The sequence below is a fragment of the Ranitomeya imitator genome, chromosome 5 (assembly GCF_032444005.1).
Source record: "Ranitomeya imitator isolate aRanImi1 chromosome 5, aRanImi1.pri, whole genome shotgun sequence".
Taxonomy (NCBI): Eukaryota; Metazoa; Chordata; class Amphibia; order Anura; family Dendrobatidae; genus Ranitomeya; species Ranitomeya imitator.
This window is the reverse complement of record NC_091286.1, coordinates 424,585,646-424,608,567: the sequence shown is the minus strand read 5'-3', so window position 1 is coordinate 424,608,567 and position 22,922 is coordinate 424,585,646. Positions and strand designations below refer to the sequence as shown.

Here is a 22,922-nt window from a genome sequence, read left to right as displayed (position 1 = left end):
GTATGCTAGTTTGATGGGAGTCACTGGTCTGTGCTCGGCGCCTCCTCGGCCCTGACTGACATCTTTAACGTCATCCATAGAGTCTGTTCAAATCTCGCACCTTCACAATCAATGCAGGAGAAGGAACATTGCAGGGACAGAGGAGACACCATGCACAGTCCAGCCAAAGCTGTCAGATATCCGCTTCATGGAGCGTGCACTTACACGCGCTGCAGAGGCTAGCCGTATCGTTGCAGCCCGCCAGCTTCAGTTTTCCGCACTCCTCTATTGCTGCAAAGTCAGAGCTGCCTCTGCTAGCAGCACGGGAGAGAACAATTCAGGATGGTGGGGCAACAATGCCGCTAAACTGAACTATCATTCCGGGGTGTACTGCCCCCAACAAACTGGTGCACACCTAAAGATCAGTCATGAGAACAAAACTAAGTACAATGCAAGACTATCTGGTTCTGTCTGAATCTTACAACATGACAATGACCCTAAACATGCCAATAAGTCTAAAAAGGAATGCCTGATCTAAATTCCATTAAGATGTTGAAAGGGGGACCCTTCAGGAAAAGTGGAAAACCTCTCTCACAGTCAATGTCGTACACTGGCAAATAATTTTAGCCCAAATGTCTTCAGTATGTCCTAGTTTATAAAAAAATAAAAGTCAGAAAAACTTTCATTGTACTGGATCAAAACTAGAGAGCTTTTATTTTTGTATATACAAAACTCTAAGGCTATTTTCACACTTGTGCCATTTGCTGTCCGTCGCAATGCGTCGTTTTGGGGAAAAAACGGATCCTGCAAATGTGCCCGCAGAATGCGTTTTTTTCCCATAGACTTGCATTGTCGACGGATCGCGACGTATGGCCAAACGTTGCGTCTGTCGTGCACTGGATGCGTCGTGTTTTGGCGGACAGTCATGAAAAAACGTTCAAGGGAACGTTTTTCGTACGTCGGGTCTGCCATTTCCTACCGCGCATGCCCTGCCGGAACTCCACCCCCTCCTCCCCGGCACTTTAGAATGGTCAGCGGATGCGTTGAAAAACTGCAACCGCTGCCCACGTTATGCCGAATTTTCACAACGTATGTCGCGCCAACGCTTAGCGACGGCCGCGTACCGACGCAAGTGTGAAAGAAGCCTAAAAAGTTATTAATTGCCTTTTAAAGACAGACAAATATTTGCCTTCTGAGTTTGTAAACATTTATGAGCGGTTTTGTTTCAATTGTTACAGCTCAAATCCCATTCAATAAATGGCAGCCAAACAGCAGTACTCGAGAACTGAAATGGCACAGAATATGGTGCCATCTTGTTCCAGCTCTGTACACTGACCTGATATTAATGACCTTCTTTGGGAGGAGTAGGGGGGAGTACAGTCATTTTTTTTTTTTAACTCTGTTAATGCAAAGAAGAGAAGTATTTGCTATTAATTATGTAATAACTAAGTCCAACCTTTCAAAGATATCTCGTATCGAAGACCAGATCTGGTCACCTGCTGGCTGGTGGAACAAGTTTAGGGATAAACATGCCAAATCAGTATTAGGCGAAACCAAAGACAAAATGGCATCAAGGATAACTGGGTTCATGGCCAGAAGATCAGGCAGTGAAGCTTGGCAAAAAAAAAAAAAGGTCACAGTTCAAAAGTCAAATCAAATAGAGTATCCAGGAGGCCATCCTAAATAAGGTTCACCAGAGCAGCATAGACATACCAGAACTCGGAAACAGCTCCTATTAACTCTAGAACCTACTTGCTGATGGACCCTAACGACCCTAATGTCTGGCTGGTCAGCAGGACACGTATGGATGCTGGTAAAACTGGCCATACTATTGGCTGGGTGGTGCCCACAATGTACTCTAGCCTTCCACAGCTGCCATCAGGAACAGAATGGCAGCGCCCAGCAGTGGAGACAAGTGTTTTGTGCAATGATGTATGGTGGCACTAACTAGATAGCCAGAACTGAATACAATTGGCAGCATGGACCTAAATGTGTAAAAAGAAAGGAAAGCAGTGGAGTTTTTGAACAAATATATGTAGTAATATTCTTGTATACAATGTTCTTGTTACAATCTCTGGAGCAGTATTTGAGGAAGCACAATTACAAATCGAAATCTTAAAATACTTGTCTCCGATGTAACATGCTAATCCAAGAGCCCTTCATCTATAATCTACCGATCACACTGGTGTCAGGCAGGTATTGCATCTTTTTTTATTTTACTGTGTTAAAAATCAAGCAATAATTGATCTTCTTTGCATATCAATGTTGATTAAGCCATTTTCCACTGCTTAGCATTTGATTACAAATGATACCATTCAATTACACTGTTCAATGAAAACCTTAATGAGCAACAATCATAAATTCTTCAATGCACAAAGATACATTTTTAAAAAAGAGCAAAAGAAATAGGTTTAACTGGTTTCCTGGTGCACATTAACCCTGTCATATTATTCCTATTGTGGAACTTAATGACTAAACATTTTTTATTTTGGTTTAAAAAAAAAGTTTAACATGATACAAATTAACTTCATGCTGTTAAAGTGATTTTTTTTTTTTTTTTTAAGAGAGTCATCATTTTATGTCAGTATTTGCAAATTCATATCACTAGCGGCACTGCATCAGGGCTAAGGCTATGGATATTGTCACAAGTGATGCAGGAGGGCAACCACTCATGCATGACCATGTTTTCACTAGAATCAGTAGCAGACCTAGAAACTACATGTATCAAACATTTTGGCATATCGAGACAATATGTAATTCCTGTATAAAGTAATAAATAAAAGCTTTGCTGATCTTTTCAATAGGAAGCCTATCCTTAGATTTGGAGGTCAAGGTATGCAAGTAGGCCGTAAAACCGCATGTGTGCCCCCACTTGCCAATCCCTTCAGGAGCGCCAGACACAAGGATGTCTCCCAGCTAGTGTATAAGGGCTCGAAGAACATGCCCCTGTCCACAATACGTAGCCGCTCCCAAAAAGGGATAAGGTAACAACCAATCTGAGTCTTCTTCTCTCCTACCAGACAGATTAGGGGAACAATTGGGTGAGTTGATGGCAGGAATAGGCTATAACTAGAGATAGGCGAACGCTAACAGTAAAGTTCGGGCTCCGTACCGAACATCACAAAGACTTCACCAGGAACTCATTGTTACTTTTTGGGTTCGGCACACTCCGGCAGTTCTGATCGGCTGCAATATTAATACCACAGGCCAGAGCACAGTGGTTCTCACACTGTCAGACGTTTACCCTAGTCACTGGCGTCAGCTGATGGGACTACTGCGCCCATCAGCCTACACCTGCTGCCGCTAATAACAGCAAGAGTAGGCACGGTTGATGGGAGTATTCGTCTGCCGATGCCTGCGCTTTAGATAAATAATTTAAAAACAAAACGGCGTGGGTATCCCCTGTATTTCTGATAATCAGCCAGGCAAAACTGACAGCTGGGGGCTACAACCATCACCTGTTAGCTTTAGCAAGGTTAGTTATCAAGAATAGAGGGGTCTCCACACCGGTTTTTTTAAATTACTGAAATAAATAAAAATAGCGGTGTAGGGTCCCCCCCATTTTTGACAACCAGCCAAACTAAAGCAGACAGCTGGGAGCTAGTATTCTCAGGCTGGTAAGGGGCTATGCATATTGGCCCCCCTTAGTCTAAAAATAGCAGCTCGCAGCCTCCCAGAAAAGGTGCATCTGTTAGATGTGTCAATTCTGGCGCTTTGTCTGACACTTCCCACTTGCCCTGTGGTGGTTGCAAGTGGGGTTCATTTGTCTAGTATTGTCCGGTGACATCAAGCCCACGGCTTTGTAATGGAGAGGTGTCTATAAGACGCCTCTCTATTACTAATCCTATAGTTGTATTGTAAATAAACACACAGCTAGAATAAAGTCTTATTTGAAATAAAAAAAAAAAAAAAAACACGTTTTTACTTAAAAATAAAAAACAGTTATACTCCCTAATGCCCATTCCATTGAAGCCATGATCGCCTGCAAAAAAATAAAACAAAAATAAAAAACGACCATATTCCTCACCTGTCTGTCATTCGATCCCATGACATAATCCATGTCTGAGGATAAACAGTGAGAAAAAGTCTCACGGTGCAGTGTGAGTTCACTAGGTGGAAATTTCTGCGGTGAACTCCCCACTGCACAAACATGAACCCCACTTGCCACCGCTACATGACAAGTGGGAAGAGTTGGCCAAAGCACCACAATTGGCATGTCAAATTATTTATTTAGAGCGCAGGCTGATGAATACTCCCATCAGCCACTGCCTGCTCTCTTTGTTATTAGCAGCGGCAGCAGGTGTGGCCTGATGTGAGTAATAATCATATCAGCCGACGCTAGTGACCATGGGTCAACTTTTTACCTTCGATCACAGCTGCGGGCTCACGCTGTCGTTTGACTGACTGGCAGTGATGATATTACCACCGATCAGAGCCAGTGTTTTCTTTGCCCATTTCTAAATATGCCCAAACAAGAGAGAGATAGGGCAAAACCTATTCAGTGAGGCAGTCAGTGCAAGGAAAGAAAGGCAAAATAAAAAGACGTGCAGGGAGCAAAGAAGAGCGCAGAGAAAGGATTCACGCAGCCAAAAGGTGGTTCAGAAAGTCCAACAAAGAGTCAGAAGCCACCAACAGAATACAGGAGCAGACAAGAACTATACTATAGAGATGTGCCCACCTTTCCTCACCATTAGGTAACTAGCAGCAATCCAGAGTGGTTCCACTTCTTGGTACACAAAAGTTTATTTCTAACATTGCAAGTCATCACCCGTCCATGGGATAGCTGACAGTGTGGGGACCCCTAATATTCCAAGAAAGGGGCTCTAGAATCCCCCATCTGACTGGAGGGGCTTTTTTGAACCCTGTTCTCAAGAAGGGACAGCTTAGACCCTTACAGATCTGCAAGTTGTTACCTATGATATAAGTGATAACTTGCAATGATGAGAATAACCTTTTAACCACTTCCTGCACCATCATATACTATTAAGCTATAGCAAGATTTACAGCAAAGTGCCATAACCATATATCATGGAAATGGTGCAGGCACAGGAGCCTGGTTGTGACTGACAACTGGACCGATCGTGGCCGAATTAGCAAGAACATTACAATATTTCCCAATTACGGTGGATACCCATTTCTGCTTTTTATAGGATTTTTCCATAAAAGTGACCACTTTCTTTCCGTGACGGTTTGTACTTGTGCTTAAGCAGGAGTGAACCCTGGCAATACTGAGCTCGGCTATCTGCAATGTGGAGACACAAACCCATTGATTACTTTCCATTATACTAAAGAGAACCTCTGCTTTAGACGTCTAACCCTTCGAGTGGCTCTCTTTATCATCATCATATCTCAACCTAGAAACTCAATTTTTTGCTTGAAGGTAATCTGTCAGTAGGATTTCACACCCAAAATTATTTATATGTACATGTAACTTTTCTTGGAAAGTCCAGCAATACCACTCTTCCATTACTGAAAAACCATCATTTGAATATACAAATGAGGCTGAAGCCTCAGTAACCCTGGCTATATTCCCCGCCTAGTGCCACCACCTCCTGCATCACGGATAGGCCTGTCAAGAGGAGGAGGCGCTGTGCGGGAATAGAGCAGAAATGACAGAGGCTTCAGATCTATATACCGTAATAATCAAAATGCTGATTTCTAAGTAGCGAAGGAACAGATTGACCTTGTAAAGGTATTGCCGAAATGTTCTTTGAAAGAGCTACATGGGTATATAAATTGTTTGGGGTGTGAAAACCTGTTAACAGATTCCCTTTAAATTTAGGGTACATGATCTCATAAGATCATAACTAGTGATGAGTTAACATGCTCAGGTGCTAACCGAGTGACTTTCGCGTGCTTGAAAAATATGTTCGAGTCCATGAACCTGCATGTCTTGTGTCTGTTCGACAGCCGCTACACATGGAGGGACTGCCTGTTTGTTAGACAACCCCTGCATGTGTTGCGACTGTCAAACATGCAACAAGACATGAAGGCACGGGGACTTGAACATATTTCTCAAACAAGCCAAAGACACTCGGTTACCACCCGAGCATGCTCCGATAACGGCTTATCCAAGCACGTTTGCTCATCTCTACTCGTAACTAGTGAGGAGCGAATATACTCGTTACTCAAGATTTCCCGAGCACGCTCGGGTGTCCTCCGACTATTTTTTAGTGAGCGGAGATTTAGTTTTTTTTGCCGCAGCTGGATGATTTACAGTTACTACCCAGCTTGATTAAATGTAGGGATTCCCTAGCAACCAGGCAACCCCCACATGTACTTGTGCTGATTAAAAGCCTTAAATCATTCAGCTGAGACAATGAAAACTAAATCTCCGAGCACTAAAAAATAGTCGGAGGACACCCGAGCGTGCTCGGGAAATCTCGAGTAACGAGTACAATCGCTCATCACTACTCGTAACGTACACATTAAATGGAGTTTGTGACAAATGCCTTATGATGGCATCCATCACCTATACACTATCATAGTATCCATGTAACAGACATGTCACTAACAGTTTATGACTTATCTGTAAAAAGGATCCCATTACCGTACATCCAATGGGTGACATAACCGTGTAGCTTTTCTCACAGGGATCTGACATCCATAGTCCGTATATCATTCGATAAAGGATATATCATAGAAACCCTCAAAAAAAGTTAATTACTCATTCAGTGACTTCCATCATATTATAGTAATCATTAAGGATTCAGATGGCAAATACACACTGGGAGTACCTACTTGTGTCACAGTGTATAACATGTATATGCTGTTAAAAAGTATCAAAGTAAAAAGGAACAAAAAGGACAGAACTTAACACAAAGTACGTGTGTGACAATGTCTCAGAGATTCTCATTTAATATTTGTTTCGACTTTCTGCCGTTTTGAATGTATCACATTTTATTTCTGAATTTGTAATGCTCATTACAGAAAAGGTAACAGCTTCAGCATATGCTCAGAACACTTCCCCAATGAGCTGTGATTCACTTATTCGAATCTTCAGCATGTTTACTTCAAAAATATGTTTTTTTAAGTTGTTCGATATTGAGAACCTTGTTGAATGTGTGAAAAACAGCCAAAATGAAAAGTAGTTAGAAGATTTCTACAAGAAAATGAAAAAAAAAACAAAAGTGTAAAAATTAAAAGTTGTATTAAAAACTTTATATATATATTGAATGAACAACTTCGTTATACCAAGAAACAGAAAGATGATCGGCACAGAGCTTCACTATAGCGCAATTGGAGATTCGCTTAAACGATCTGTTTCAGAAGGACAGATGAGGTCTCCCTTACTGTGAGCTGCGGGTGGTGCTATGCAATCGTCAGAGTTTTGTACAAGACCATATAATGAGAAGAAAAATGATGCAGCACTCACCCTTGCGCTTCTTCCAAGTGTGCTCTTTATTCAGCAAAACATACTATACATAGTATGAACCGGCATACGCAGTGATCTGTGAGGGAGCGGGAGTGAGGAGAGACCGGACGACGGCCGTTTCGCGCTACGGTGCTTCTACGGGTCCATGCTAAAAACAGGTGATGTCATTTCCTTTTTAAGGTTTTTTTTTTTACTCACCTGATTCTATTAATTACAATTGTGCAAGTTAAAAACAATGAGATCTCTTATTACAGAATGAACATTTACAAGTATATTACAAAATGAACATTTACAAATGTATTATAAGAACACCGCCATGTCAAGTTTGTCGTTAAGACCCCCTGGGCCCTGTGCGTTTGTTTGTAGGATCCATTTCGCTTCACGCTGCAGCAGTAGGCGGTCATTATTACCGCCGTTTTGTGAACATTTAACTATTTCCAAACCTGCAAACCGCAATTGATCTGGATCACTATTATGTGTCTCTGCCATATGTTCTACAAAACGCACGCGTCCCTTTCCTGTCCGAATTGAGTTATAATGCTCTCGTATTCGGACTGTGAGAGGTCTAATAGTCTTACCTATGTAAAACCGTTGACACGGACAGAAAATTACGTAAACCAGAAATTTACTCTTGCAGGTTATAAAGTCTTTCACAAAATGCTCAATTATACCTATTTGCAAGGGGTTCTCAATTTTATGCAGATGGCATATGCTACAATTGCCGCATCTGTGGTTACCTTGCGGTATGGTTTTTGCTAACCAATTATTTGTTGGTGGTGATACTTTATTTTTTACAACAAGGTCTCCTATATTAATTGATCTTTTATATGAGAATAGAGGACATGTATCCGGGAGATTTCTAAAGTCCACGTCTTTCTGCAGCACATGCCAATTTTTTCGTATTGCTGTTTGTATATCTCTATCTAAAGGGCTATGTTTAAATGTAAATGTGAATCTGCGATTTTTATTTTGATATTAGTTTGCATCTTTTCTTTTTCCATTGTTTTTTCTTTTTTTGCCCTTTTCTAACAGCTGAACTTGAGATAATTTGGCTGCTCTAATTTCTGCTTGTTGGAGAACATCTGATGGATATCCTCTGTTTGAAAGGCGTGTTTTTAATTCTTCTACCTGAGTTTTATAATTTTCCTCATTATTGTTGACTTTACGTATTCTCACCATTTGACTATATGGAATACTGCGCTTCGTGTGATTCGGGTGGTCACTTTTAAAATGTAAAATGTTGTTCGTCGCTGTGCTTTTTCTGTGGACTTTCGTTACTATATTTTCATTTACAATTTCTATTTTTACATCTAGGAATTCCAATTCTTTTTTATTGAATACTGAAGTAAATTTCATGTTTTCTTTATTATTATTGTTCAGGAAAGTAACGAATTCGTTAAATTTAATTTCTTCGCCATCCCACACCATAAAAATATCGTCGGCAAATCTTAAAAAAATCCGTATGTGCCGAAGGTATGGGTTCTGGGGTCCGGTGACGTACCTCTCCCCAAAAGCTGCTAGAAACAGATTTGCGAAGACGCACGCCACCGGAGTACCCATCGTGGTTCCAACTTTTTGCAGATACCATCTCTCCATGAACTTGAAAGCATTGTGTGATAAAACGAACTCCAGACTATCCAGCACAAAATAAATAAAATTGGTGTCTTTATTTGTATTCATTAGAATGTGATGGACTACCTGCAAGCCTTTTTGTTGTGGGATTCTAGTGTAAAGGTTTACAATATCTATTGATGCCAGAGCAAATGTAGGTTGCCATTGGAAGTCTTTAAGGGCCAGGAGAAAATCTCCTGAATCCTTTACGAAAGAGGGAATTTTTAACAGCAGAGGTTTTAGTAACCAATCTAAAAACTGTGATAAAGGTTCGGTCAGTGATTCTTTGCCCGAGATTATTGGGCGTCCTGGTGGTTTTTCCGCATTTTTGTGAATTTTGGGGATGCTGTACCACTGTGCGAATTTAGGAAGCTCTGGCATTAATTTTTCCGCTCTCCCTCTTGTTAAAGTCCCCTTTTCCACATATTTTCTTAATAGGCTCCTCAATTTTTCTTTAAATCTATTTGTGGGGTTGCCGTCTAATTTAATATAGGTTTCTGTGTCATCTAGTTGGGATAGTGCTTCTTCCATATAATAAGATCTTTCTAATAGAACAATGTTTCCGCCTTTATCCGCCCTCCTAATGATGGTATCATTCCACATTTGTATCTCTTTTAGGGCTTTTTCTTCCTGTGTTGTTAAATTTTTTAGTGGTTTTTTATATAATATTGCCTCTATATCTTTGATTACCAGGTCTTGGAATAGATCTATTGTATTCCCTGGTGAGATTGGCGGCATCCATTTTGATCTAACTCCTCCCTTGAATGGATCAAATTCTGTACTAGTCGGGGGTATTGGGGCTCTTCCATCTGAATCCTGACCGTTCCCACTTAAATTTATTAATAAATGTGTCATTTCTACGTCCCTCGGATCCATGGTAGAATAAGCCATGAAACCTAGGGAACTAATCTCTGCTGGACTGTCTGTGGCGACCGACATAGAAGCTCTCTCGAAGCTGTTTTTGCAAAAGTATTTATATAAATTTAACTTTCTTATGCTTTTAAATAAGTCCACTTTGAAGTCGCATAAGTCGAAGAATTCTGGAAGGCAGAAGTTCAAGCCTCTTGACAGTACTTTCTCCTGATGTATTGTCAGTGATTTTTTTGTTAGATTTATAATTTGTAGGGCTTCTTCGTTGTCCTTTGTGGCGCTTTGTTCATTCATCGTCTCCACGAAACTTGTTTGCGTTTTTTTACCGCGCTTTTTTCTCCCTCCCCGTCTGATTTTTTTCTTTCTAAAGGGATGATAGGATTCAGATGCAAACGAATATCAAAATAAAAATCGCAGATTCACATTTACATTTAAACATAGCCCTTTAGATAGAGATATACAAACAGCAATAAGAAAAAATTGGCATGTGCTGCAGAAAGAGGTGGACTTTAGAAATCTCCCGGATACATGTCCTCTATTCTTATATAAAAGATCAATTAATATAGGAGACCTTGTTGTAAAAAATAAAGTATCACCACCAACAAATAACTGGTTAGCAAAAACCATACCGCAAGGTAACCACAGATGCGGCAATTGTAGCATATGCCATCTGCATAAAATTGAGAACCCCTTGCAAATAGGTATAATTGAGCATTTTGTGAAAGACTTCATAACCTGCAAGAGTAAATTTCTGGTTTACGTAATTTTCTGTCTGTGTCAACGCTTTTACATAGGTAAGACTATTAGACCTCTCACAGTCCGAATACGAGAGCATTACAACACAATTCGGACAGGAAAGGGACGCGTGCGTTTTGTAGAACATATGGCGGAGACACATAATAGTGATCCAGATCAATTGCGGTTTGCAGGTTTGGAAATAGTTAAATGTTCACAAAACGGCGGTAATAATGACCGCCTACTGCTGCAGCGTGAAGCGAAATGGATCCTACAAACAAACGCACAGGGCCCAGGGGGTCTTAACGACAAACTTGACATGGCGGTGTTCTTATAATACATTTGTAAATGTTCATTTTGTAATATACTTGTAAATGTTCATTCTGTAATAAGAGATCTCATTGTTTTTAACTTGCACAATTGTAATTAATAGAGTCAGGTGAGTCAAAAAAAAAAAAAAAAAACCTTAAAAAGGAAATGACCACCTGTTTTTAGCATGGACCCGTAGAAGCGCCGTAGCGCGAAACGGCCGTCGTCCAGTCTCTCCTCACTCCCGCTCCCTCACAGATCACTGTGTATGCCGGTTCATACTATGTATAGTATGTTTTGCTGAATAAAGAGCACACTTGGAAGAAGCGCAAAGGTGAGTGCTGCATCATTTTTCTTCTCATTATATGGTATATATATATATATATGGTATATATATATATATATATATATATATATATATATATATATATATATATATATATATATATATATATATATATATATCTTGTTTCCCAGCTATGGCCCAGCAATGAGGGAGCATTATTTGAAATGCAGGAACCTGCTACCTGCATGGGCCTCTGCTAAGGCCTTTACACATCAGTGTCTCCTGTACACGTGGTGACAGTTCTCACACATACTGGAGACACTTACACACATAGACCCATTTAAATCTATGGGGCTGCGCACCTGTCCCTGTGACCAGGGCCGTATTTGCCACTAGGTACTGGAGGGCAAGAGCCTTGGGCTCCGGGCTGCAGGAGGCAGCACCAAGACAGGGAAGGATTTTTTTTTTTTAACCTCCTGTTATGATAAGGTAATTCAGTACCACAATGGACATAGGAGTCAGAGCACATACAGTGACCTGACAATAACCCAAAAACATAGAACGAGCTCTGAGACGTGGAAACTCTGCTGACCGCAATCCCTAATCCTCTCCAACACAACTAAAGGCAGCCGTGGATTGCGCCTAACGCTCCCTATGCAACTCGGCACAGCCTGAGAAACTAGCTAGCCTGAAGATAGAAAATAAGCCTACCTTGCCTCAGAGAAATACCCCAAAGGAAAAAGCAGCCCCCACATATAATGACTGTGAGTTAAGATGAAAAGACAAACGTAGAGATGAAATAGATTTAGCAAAGTGAGGCCCGACTTTCTGAACAGAGCGAGGATAGGAAAGGTAACTTTGCGGTCAACACAAAACCCTACAAACAACCACGCAAAGGGGGCAAAAAGATCCTCCGTACCGAACTAACGGCACGGAGGTACACCCTCTGCGTCCCAGAGCTTCCAGCAAGCACGAGAAAACAAATAAGCAAGCTGGACAGAAAAAAACAGTAAACAAAAAGCAAAAGCGGAACTTAGCTATGCAGAGCAGCAGGCCACAGGAACGCTCCAGGAGGAAACAGGTCCAATACTAGAACATTGACTGGAAGCCAGGATCAAAGAACTAGGTGGAGTTAAATAGAACAGCACCTAACGACTTCACCACATCACCTGAGGAAGGAAACTCAGAAGCCGCAGTACCACTTTCCTCCACCAACGGAAGCTCACAGAGAGAATCAGCCGAAGTACCACTTGTGACCACAGGAGGGAGCTCTGCCACAGAATTCACAACAGTACCCCCCCTTGAGGAGGGGTCACCGAACCCTCACCAGAGCCCCCAGGACGACCAGGATGAACCATATGAAAGGCACGAACAAGATCGGGAGCATGGACATCAGAGGCAAAGACCCAGGAATTATCTTCCTGAGCATAACCCTTCCACTTAACCAGATACTGGAGTTTCCGTCTTGAAACACGAGAATCCAAAATCTTCTCCACAATATACTCCAATTCCCCCTCCACCAAAACCGGGGCAGGAGGATCAACAGATGGAACCACAGGTGCCACGTATCTCCGCAACAATGACCTATGGAATACGTTATGTATGGAAAAAGAATCTGGAAGGGTCAGACGAAAAGACACAGGATTAAGAACCTCAGAAATCCTATACGGACCAATGAAACGAGGTTTAAACTTAGGAGAGGAAACCTTCATAGGAATATGACGAGAAGATAACCAAACCAAATCCCCAACACGAAGTCGGGGACCCACACAGCGTCTGCGATTAGCGAAACATTGAGCCTTCTCCTGGGACAAGGTCAAATTGTCCACTACATGAGTCCAAATCTGCTGCAACCTGTCCACCACAGTATCCACACCAGGACAGTCCGAAGACTCAACCTGCCCTGAAGAGAAACGAGGATGGAACCCAGAGTTGCAGAAAAACGGCGAAACCAAGGTAGCCGAGCTGGCCCGATTATTAAGGGCGAACTCAGCCAAAGGCAAAAAGGACACCCAGTCATCCTGATCAGCAGAAACAAAGCATCTCAGATATGTTTCCAAGGTCTGATTGGTTCGTTCCGTCTGGCCATTAGTCTGAGGATGGAAAGCCGAGGAAAAAGACAAGTCAATGCCCATCCTACCACAAAAGGCTCGCCAAAACCTCGAAACAAACTGGGAACCTCTGTCAAACGATATTCTCTGGAATGCCATGTAAACGAACCACATGCTGGAAGAACAATGGCACCAAATCAGAGGAGGAAGGCAATTTAGACAAGGGTACCAAATGGACCATCTTAGAGAAGCGATCACAGACCATCCAAATGACTGACATCTTTTGAGAGACGGGAAGATCTGAAATAAAATCCATAGAGATATGTGTCCAAGGCCTCTTCGGGATCGGCAAGGGCAAAAGCAACCCACTGGCACGAGAACAGGAGGGCTTAGCCCGAGCACAAATCCCACAGGACTGCACAAAAGAACGCACATCCCGCGACAGAGATGGCCACCAAAAGGATCTAGCCACTAACTCTCTGGTACCAAAGATTCCAGGATGACCAGCCAACACCGAACAATGAACCTCAGAGATAACTCTATTCATCCACCTATCAGGGACAAACAGTTTCTCCGCTGGGCAACGATCAGGTTTATTAGCCTGAAATTTTTGCAGCACCCGCCGCAAATCAGAGGAGATGGCAGACAAAATTACTCCCTCTTTGAGGATACCCGCCGGCTCAGATAAACCCGGAGAGTCGGGCACAAAACTCCTAGACAGAGCATCCGCCTTCACATTTATAGAGCCTGGAAGGTACGAAATCACAAAGTCAAAACGGGCAAAAAACAGCGACCAACGAGCCTGTCTAGGATTCAACCGCTTGGCAGTCTCGAGATAAGTCAAGTTCTTATGATCAGTCAAGACCACCACGCGATGCTTAGCTCCTTCAAGCCAATGACGCCACTCCTCGAATGCCCACTTCATGGCCAGCAACTCTCGATTGCCCACATCATAATTTCGCTCAGCAGGCGAAAACTTCCTGGAAAAGAAGGCGCATGGTTTCATCACCGAGCAATCAGAACTTCTCTGCGACAAAACAGCACCTGCTCCAATCTCAGAAGCATCAACCTCGACCTGGAATGGAAGCGAAACATCTGGTTGACACAACACAGGGGCAGAAGAAAAACGACGCTTCAACTCTTGAAAAGCTTCCACAGCAGCAGAAGACCAATTGACCACATCAGCACCCTTCTTGGTCAAATCGGTCAATGGTTTAGCAATACTAGAAAAATTGCAGATGAAGCGACGATAAAAATTAGCAAAGCCCAGGAACTTTTGCAGACTCTTCAGAGATGTCGGCTGAGTCCAATCATGGATGGCTTGGACCTTAACAGGGTCCATCTCGATAGTAGAAGGGGAAAAGATGAACCCCAAAAATGAAATCTTCTGAACACCAAAGAGACACTTTGATCCCTTCAAAAGCAAAGAATTAGCACGCAGGACCTGAAAAACTGTTCTGACCTGCTTCACATGAGACTCCCAATCATCCGAGAAGATCAAAATGTCATCCAAGTACACAATCAGGAATTTATCCAGGTACTCTCGGAAGTTGTCATGCATAAAGGACTGAAACACTGATGGAGCATTGGCAAGTCCGAATGGCATTACTAGATACTCAAAATGGCCCTCGGGCGTATTAAATGCAGTTTTCCATTCATCGCCTCGCTTAATACGCACAAGATTATACGCACCACGAAGATCTATCTTGGTGAACCAACTAGCCCCCTTAATCCGAGCAAACAAATCGGATAACAACGGCAAGGGGTACTGAGATTTAATCGTGATCTTATTTAGAAGGCGGTAATCTATACAAGGTCTCAGCGAACCATCCTTCTTGGCTACAAAAAAGAACCCTGCTCCCAATGGCGACGATGACGGGCGAATATGCCCCTTCTCCAAGGACTCCTTCACATAACTCCGCATAGCGGCGTGCTCAGGCACAGACAAATTAAACAGTCGACCTTTTGAGAATTTACTACCAGGAATCAAATCGATAGCACAATCACAATCCCTATGCGGAGGTAGGGTATTGGACTTGGGCTCATCAAATACATCCCGGTAATCAGACAAGAACTCTGGAACCTCAGAAGGGGTGGATGACGAAATAGTCAGAAATGGGACATCACCATGCACCCCCTGACAACCCCAGCTGGACACAGACATGGATTTCCAATCTAATACTGGATTATGGACTTGTAGCCATGGCAACCCCAACACGACCACATCATGCAGATTATGCAACACCAGAAAGCGAATAACCTCCTGATGTGCAGGAGCCATGCACATGGTCAGCTGGGTCCAGTACTGAGGCTTATTCTTGGCCAAAGGCGTAGCATCAATTCCTCTCAATGGAATAGGACACTGCAAGGGCTCCAAGAAAAACCCACAACGCCTAGCATACTCCAAGTCCATCAAATTCAGAGCAGCGCCTGAGTCCACAAATGCCATGACAGAATACGATGACAAAGAGCAGATCAAGGTAACGGACAGAAGAAATTTTGACTGTACCGTACCAATGGTGGCAGACCTAGCGAACCGCTTAGTGCGCTTAGGACAATCAGAGATAGCATGAGTGGAATCACCACAGTAGAAACACAGCCCATTCAGACGTCTGTGTTCTTGCCGTTTAACTCTGGTCAAAGTCCTATCGCACTGCATAGGCTCAGGTTTAAGCTCAGGTAATACCGCCAAATGGTGCACAGATTTACGCTCACGCAAGCGTCGACCGATCTGAATAGCCAAAGACATAGACTCATTCAGACCAGCAGGCATAGGAAATCCCACCATGACATCCTTAAGGGCTTCAGAGAGACCCTTTCTGAAAATAGCTGCGAGCGCACCTTCATTCCATTGAGTGACTACGGACCACTTTCTAAATTTCTGACAATATACCTCTATCTCATCCTGACCCTGACACAGAGCCAGCAAATTTTTCTCTGCCTGATCCACTGAATTAGGTTCATCGTACAGCAATCCGAGAGCCAGGAAAAACGCATCGATATTACTTAATGCAGGATCTCCTGACGCAAGAGAAAATGCCCAGTCCTGAGGGTCGCCACGTAAAAAAGAAATAATGATCCTAACTTGTTGAATTGGGTCACCAGAGGAGCGAGGTTTCAAAGCTAGAAATAGTTTACAATTATTTTTGAAACTCAGAAATTTAGTTCTATCTCCAAAAAACAAATCAGGAATAGGAATTCTCGGTTCTAACATAGAATTCTGAACCACAAAGTCTTGAATATTTTGTACTCTTGCCATGAGCTGATCCACACATGAAGACAGACTTTTAATGTCCATCGCTACACCTGTGTCCTGAACCACCCAAATGTCTAGGGGGAAAAAAAGGCAAAACACAGTGCAGAGAAAAAAAAATGGTCTCAGAACTTCTTTTTTCCCTCTATTGAGAATCATTAGTATTTGGCTTCCAGTACTGTTATGATAAGGTAATTCAGTACCACAATGGACATAGGAGTCAGAGCACATACAGTGACCTGACAATAACCCAAAAACATAGAACGAGCTCTGAGACGTGGAAACTCTGCTGACCGCAATCCCTAATCCTCTCCAACACAACTAAAGGCAGCCGTGGATTGCGCCTAACGCTCCCTATGCAACTCGGCACAGCCTGAGACACTAGCTAGCCTGAAGATAGAAAATAAGCCTACCTTGCCTCAGAGAAATACCCCAAAGGAAAAAGCAGCCCCCACATATAATGACTGAGTTAAGATGAAAAGACAAACGTAGAGATGAAATAGATTTAGCAAAGTGAGGCCCGACTTTCTGAACAGAGCGAGGATAGGAAAGGTAACTTTGCGGTCAACACAAAACCCTACAAACAACCACGCAAAGGGGGCAAAAAGACCCTCCGTACCGAACTAACGGCACGGAGGTACACCCTCTGCGTCCCAGAGCTTCCAGCAAGCACGAGAAAACAAATAAGCAAGCTGGACAGAAAAAAACAGTAAACAAAAAGCAAAAGCGGAACTTAGCTATGCAGAGCAGCAGGCCACAGGAACGCTCCAGGAGGAAACAGGTCCAATACTAGAACATTGACTGGAAGCCAGGATCAAAGAACTAGGTGGAGTTAAATAGAACAGCACCTAACGACTTCACCACATCACCTGAGGAAGGAAACTCAGAAGCCGCAGTACCACTTTCCTCCACCAACGGAAGCTCACAGAGAGAATCAGCCGAAGTACCACTTGTGACCACAGGAGGGAGCTCTGCCAAAGAATTCACAACAACCTCCCCTCCGTTGGACAATCCAATCCAGGAAATTTGTTGTCTTTTCGGAGGGGGAGGGGGGGGGGGGAGGGTGGCACATCTCCACATTGACCTCGATACAGGGGGCTGACAGAACCAGGAAGTAGTGGCGCCGCAACTTCCGGGGTCAAAGAGGTCCCTGCATCTGAGGTGCTGCAGTGTCTGTGCATGTGAGGAGGATGAGATGATCTATCACTGCAGACATCACAGCAGAGGAGGATGAAGTCAACATGGGACGAGGACACAGGAGCAGGTGAGCGCTCATAGAGCTGAAGATGGGGGAGGCTGGTGACAGGGGAGGCTGCTGCTGTATACTGGTGAGAGGAGGCTGGTGACAGGGGAGGCTGCTGCTGTATACTGGTGAGAGGAGGCTGGTCACAGGGGAGACTACTGCTGTATACTGGTGAGAGGAGGCTGCTGCTGTATACTGGTGAGAGGAGGCTGGTGACCACTCGGGCAACAACTCTGACAATGTCAGGATACAGAGGAATCGCTTGTTGCACTGTTATTTTTGATGAACGGTCAAATTTCTCAATTTCTTTTAGTGCACATGAAAAATTCTGCAGAAATATACTGGCTGTGTTCTTTGATGGGGATGACTCTTCTATGCGGGAACGCTTTGCACGGTCCTTGTGATCCAAATATTTTTCAAAATTAAATTCTTCATCAGTTGATGAGGGTGAAGATGTGGCAGGACGACCAAATTCTTCTTGTTCCTCCTGACTGTTCTGCAACCCTTTCATCCTTACTGCTATTTCAAACAGAGCTTCTTTTCCTTTAGTTAGCTGTTGATCATCTAGAAGAATCCGATGCATTGGGACTACATAAACAGCTGCCAAAAGAATTTTATTTTGTAATAGTAGCTCCTCTCTCCGTTTCATTGATGTAGCAATGCCACTTGCAATTAACCCTCCTCTTTGGGACAGGCGAAACATCAGGTTCTTCCACTCCTTTAAGAAAATACCTGGAGTTAAGTCCTCTGCTTGTAATTTTTTAGTCACTGTAAATGGGTGCTCTAGCAATTTTTCCAGCTCAGTCACCTGATTCCACTGACTTTCATTTAGCGTCAGTTGAGGGTTAGCCATGTCTACAAGAAAGGTTTTCAGTTCAACCAAGCCCTGAATCATTAAGTAAGTACTGCCCCATCGTGTGGCTTGATCAATAATTGCCCCTTTTCCAGCACGTCTCTTCAAAATTGAGTCAACTTTAGGGGTTCTGGCAACAGTAGCCAATTTTCTCACCTTGCCAAATCAGTGCAGCAGCATGTCCTTCTTGCAGACTGTCTCTTATAGCCAGCTGTACCGTATGCACAACACAGCGCATGTGATGAATGAAAGAACGTATTGACACAGTTTCAACAAGATCATCTAAACTATCATGTTGCTGTTCATCTGAAGCAACTTCAGTTTGCTCCTCAGTTACAATACTGTGTTCCTCTATTTCAAACATTTCTGTGTCTGTGGACCCAGAACGTTCTTCTAGCTGCTGGTCACCATCATTACTCTCATTCATTAGCTTAATAGTACTTATCATATTTGAAGCATTGTCAGTTACGACAGAAAGAACTTGCTCTTTTTTTAAGTTCATAGTCTTGCAGAACCTTTTCCACCAAGACCTGGAGAAACTCACTGGTGGGATGAGCTTTGGTGTCTTTTACTGCCAATGTCTTGGTAACTATTTCATTTTTGTCACAAACAAATCGGACATTGATGGCAAAATAGTTCACTCTGACGTGTGCAGGCATCCATTTTAAGAAACAGAAAGCATCCCTTGAGAGTTTTTTTTTAAAGTTCTTCCTTTTGTTTAAAAGCTTCTTCGATTACTAATTTTTTAATACGCTCTCTCTCTCCAGAGAAACACCAAGCTTGCGGGCCATTTCCCCATTCAGACACATAAAAGCTGGTTCTGAAAATAATGAAATAGGCACACTATCCTTTACAACAAGCTCTATGACCTGTTTTTAAATGTATCTACTGTCATTATCAAAGTAACTTTGTCACTGACAAAATATCTTGCAACTGATGGCTGCAAAGTTCTCTGCTCCTTTGTTTGGCTGTTAGAGCTGGGCACTGGTTCATTGGTTTGGATGCAGTCTTTCTCATCCACTGCTTTCAGTACTTCTGGATGAAAGCGCTGTAAATGTCTCTTTAGATTAGAAGCTCTGGTAGGAGCATTTTTATCTTTGCCTGAATATGCACTGATCTTGGCCTGAATATGCACTGATCTTGGCTTCACAGCATTTGTTTTCGTCTGGATCATTTGTCATACACTGACAGACATAATGTTTTCTATCTTGAGTGATGGTGAAATGTTCAAATACAGCTGATTTAATGTGACGCTTCTTTGACATTCTCAGGTTTTTAATTCTGCATTAACAATCCAAACGACAATTGTTTTTCCTAAAAACAATTGTACAAAATTATTGCCAGGTCGTACAACTGATATAGTGGTCAGTAATACTGTTATTCCTCATGTACTCACATTTAACTGATGCAAAGTTTGTTGAAAGGATAATACTTCTTACATTCTTCCTCTTCTGAGTAGCAGCTGTGAGATGCTTGGAAGACGCACACCAAACATCTAGTCTAGAGGAGGAGCTTTACTACTAAGAATTTGCAACACATTTTCACTTTCAGTTTCATACATTGTAAGAAGGGGGGGTTGGGGCAGCATGAGGTTAACCAAGTACAAGATTAGATAAGGGCAGTGAGAACAGTGACACACAAGAAGTAAAGGTACCGTCATACTAAACGATATCGCTAGCGATCCGTGACGTTGCAGCGTCCTGGCTAGCGATATCGTTCAGTTTGACACGCAGCAGCGATCAGAATCCTGCTGTGATGTCGTTGATCGCTGCAGAAAGTCCAGCACTTTATTTAGTCGCTGGACTTCCTGCTGACATCGCTGAATCGGCGTGTGTGACGCCGATTCAGCGATTTCTTCACTGGTAACCAGAGTAAACATCGGGTTACTAAGCGCAGGGCCGCGCTTAGTAACCCGATGTTTACCCTGGTTACCAGCGTAAAAGTAAAAAAAAAAAAAAAAAAAACACTACATACTTACCTTCCGCTGTCTGTCCCTCGGCACTCTGCTTCTCTGCCCTGTGTAAGCACAGCGGCCGGAAAGCAGAGCGGTGACGTCACCGCTCTGCTTTCCGGCCGCTGTGCTTACACACACACACAGGGCAGAGAAGCAGAGCGCCGAGGGACAGACAGCGGAAGGTAAGTATGTAGTGTTTTTTTTTTTTTTTTTACTTTTACGCTGGTAACCAGGGTAAACATCGGGTTACTAAGCGCGGCCCTGCGCTTAGTAACCCGATGTTTACCCTGGTTACCGGCATAGTTGGTCGCTGGAGAGCTGTCTGTGTGACAGCTCTCCAGCGACCAAACAGCGACGCTGCAGCGATCCGGATCGTTGTCGGTATCGCTGCAGCGTCGCTTAGTGTGATGGTACCTTAAGAAATGTCTCTATGAACAACAGTGATAAGCAGTTCTGCTGGAGATAGTTTGATAGAACATATATATTTGAGTAACATTTATAAAATTCATATGAAAGTTCAATTATGAAATATTAATACATTTTTTTTTAAAGCTGGAGTCGGAGTCGGTACATTTCTACCGACTCCAACCAAAACTAACTCCGACTCCGACTCCACAGCCCTGCGAACCACAACAGCTTGAATCAGACACTGGCAGCACTATTATCGCCGTGCATGCATTACAGCCGTGTATATTTTACTCTGTTGTATGTAGCCATGTAGGTTTATCGCTGCGGCATTTCATAAACATACTTCTAAAGCCGACTGTCAGATGACTAATCCAAGGTGTGTCTCGGGCAGCTTCTCCCAGCCCCGATTCCTTGGACTGACCAATCTCTCTTAAATATACATATAAGGAAAGATCTGTTAGTCTACGGAAGTAGTGCAGACATCTCGGCCTGTGTCCGATTCATGCTGCTCATAGTTCGGACAACATGAGTCAGATAAGTTCTCTATAATGGGGAATTCCAACCCAAATAAGTTCTCACCTTCCTGATGGCTAGCTAATAACTCTAAGGTCAGTGTGGGACCCAGTTATCCCCTTGGTTCTTCCCAAGGCTTCAACACTGCAGCCACAATAAGATGACGAAGAAAAGGCCATGAATATACCCTGCTGCACTATTCAACTCTACGATACTGAAGACACATGTCCATGGTCTTGTAACTATCGGAAGAACAGGAGACACGAGTGCTCGATTTTGTCATTTGGTGGGGGTCTCAGTGTCGGATCCACACCGATCCAATAGAATTGAGATAGCTTATTAAAGCTGGAATACTCCTATAATGTTTAACCCAAAGTCTATAAAGAGGACCTTTAAGTTTTAGCATGTTAACTTTTTTGCATGCATGATGTTCACCTATCAGAAGTAGGAGGCATCATGCAGGGGAAAAAGTACACCCCCCCAAACCAACATCTTCACAACAAAGAAAAATAAATGAATACATTTTTCTCAGCTCGGCAGTCACTATTCCATGATGTAGCCAGTTTAACATGCAAAACCGGTCAAAGGTTCTCTTTAACAAGAACTTATTACTACTACATAACATACTGAAAAGTAACTTACAGACAGATAAACTCTAGATTGCAAGAGAAGAAAACTACTGACTCTTAGCAATCATTATCCTTATTTTTATTTTTGAGACTCTACAGAACAAAGATTTAAGGGCATAAAAGTAGTTCACAGTGTTCAATTTTATTTGGAAAGCATTCTATTCCTAGCCATTAGTAATACCAACATGAAATGCATCCCACAGATCATGGTACAAGACAGGACGAACCTTCCTAAATAAGCCCTCTTAAAAAGCCTGCTAAGCATCTTGTGATTGTTTGACCACGTTTTGGTTCCACTGTGGCTTGTGTACAAAGGCCGAATCGGGATGATGAACTGTGAAGAAACACAAAGTCGCCTTTATAAGAGGAGACAGAAAACCGGTGGGCAAAATAACTCAAAACATTAATTTGTAGAGCTAAAAATGGCAAAATCCACAGTCAGCGGAGGAGCCCTGCCAAAGGGACACCAAAATCATCCAATTGTTTATTTTTTCACATTTTGCATTTGACAAACACATACTTGTGCAAAGTGCCAGATCTGAGGTTCTTCTGCTGCCAAACGAAGGATGCCAGAAAAGATTGCCAAACTATTTTATAACCCGGATTACCATCTAGCCTTATTTTTCACAGTGCTCCTGTGCTAAACTGGAAAATATATGGGGCGGGAGTCGGGGTGAGGAGAAAACAGAAGTTTTATTAGGACATCTTCAGTGACACAAGTAACACACCCTTCCCAAATAGGCTAGAGAGAAAAAAAGTGTGGTCACAGTGCAGGCTTCAGTCCTGAACACATTGCAGCTCCAAGTAACGTTATGTAACATTACGACTATTCATGACGGCTGGATTAACCAGA

At 42.8% G+C, this 22,922-nt stretch overlaps 1 protein-coding gene across 6 annotated transcripts in view; it reads right to left on the bottom strand.

The window, feature by feature from the left end:
* The window catches only part of LPP (LIM domain containing preferred translocation partner in lipoma), a 438,714-nt gene that overhangs the window by 288,330 nt on the left and 127,462 nt on the right, over positions 1-22,922 (bottom strand). The gene's annotated exons all lie outside the window — the stretch shown is intronic.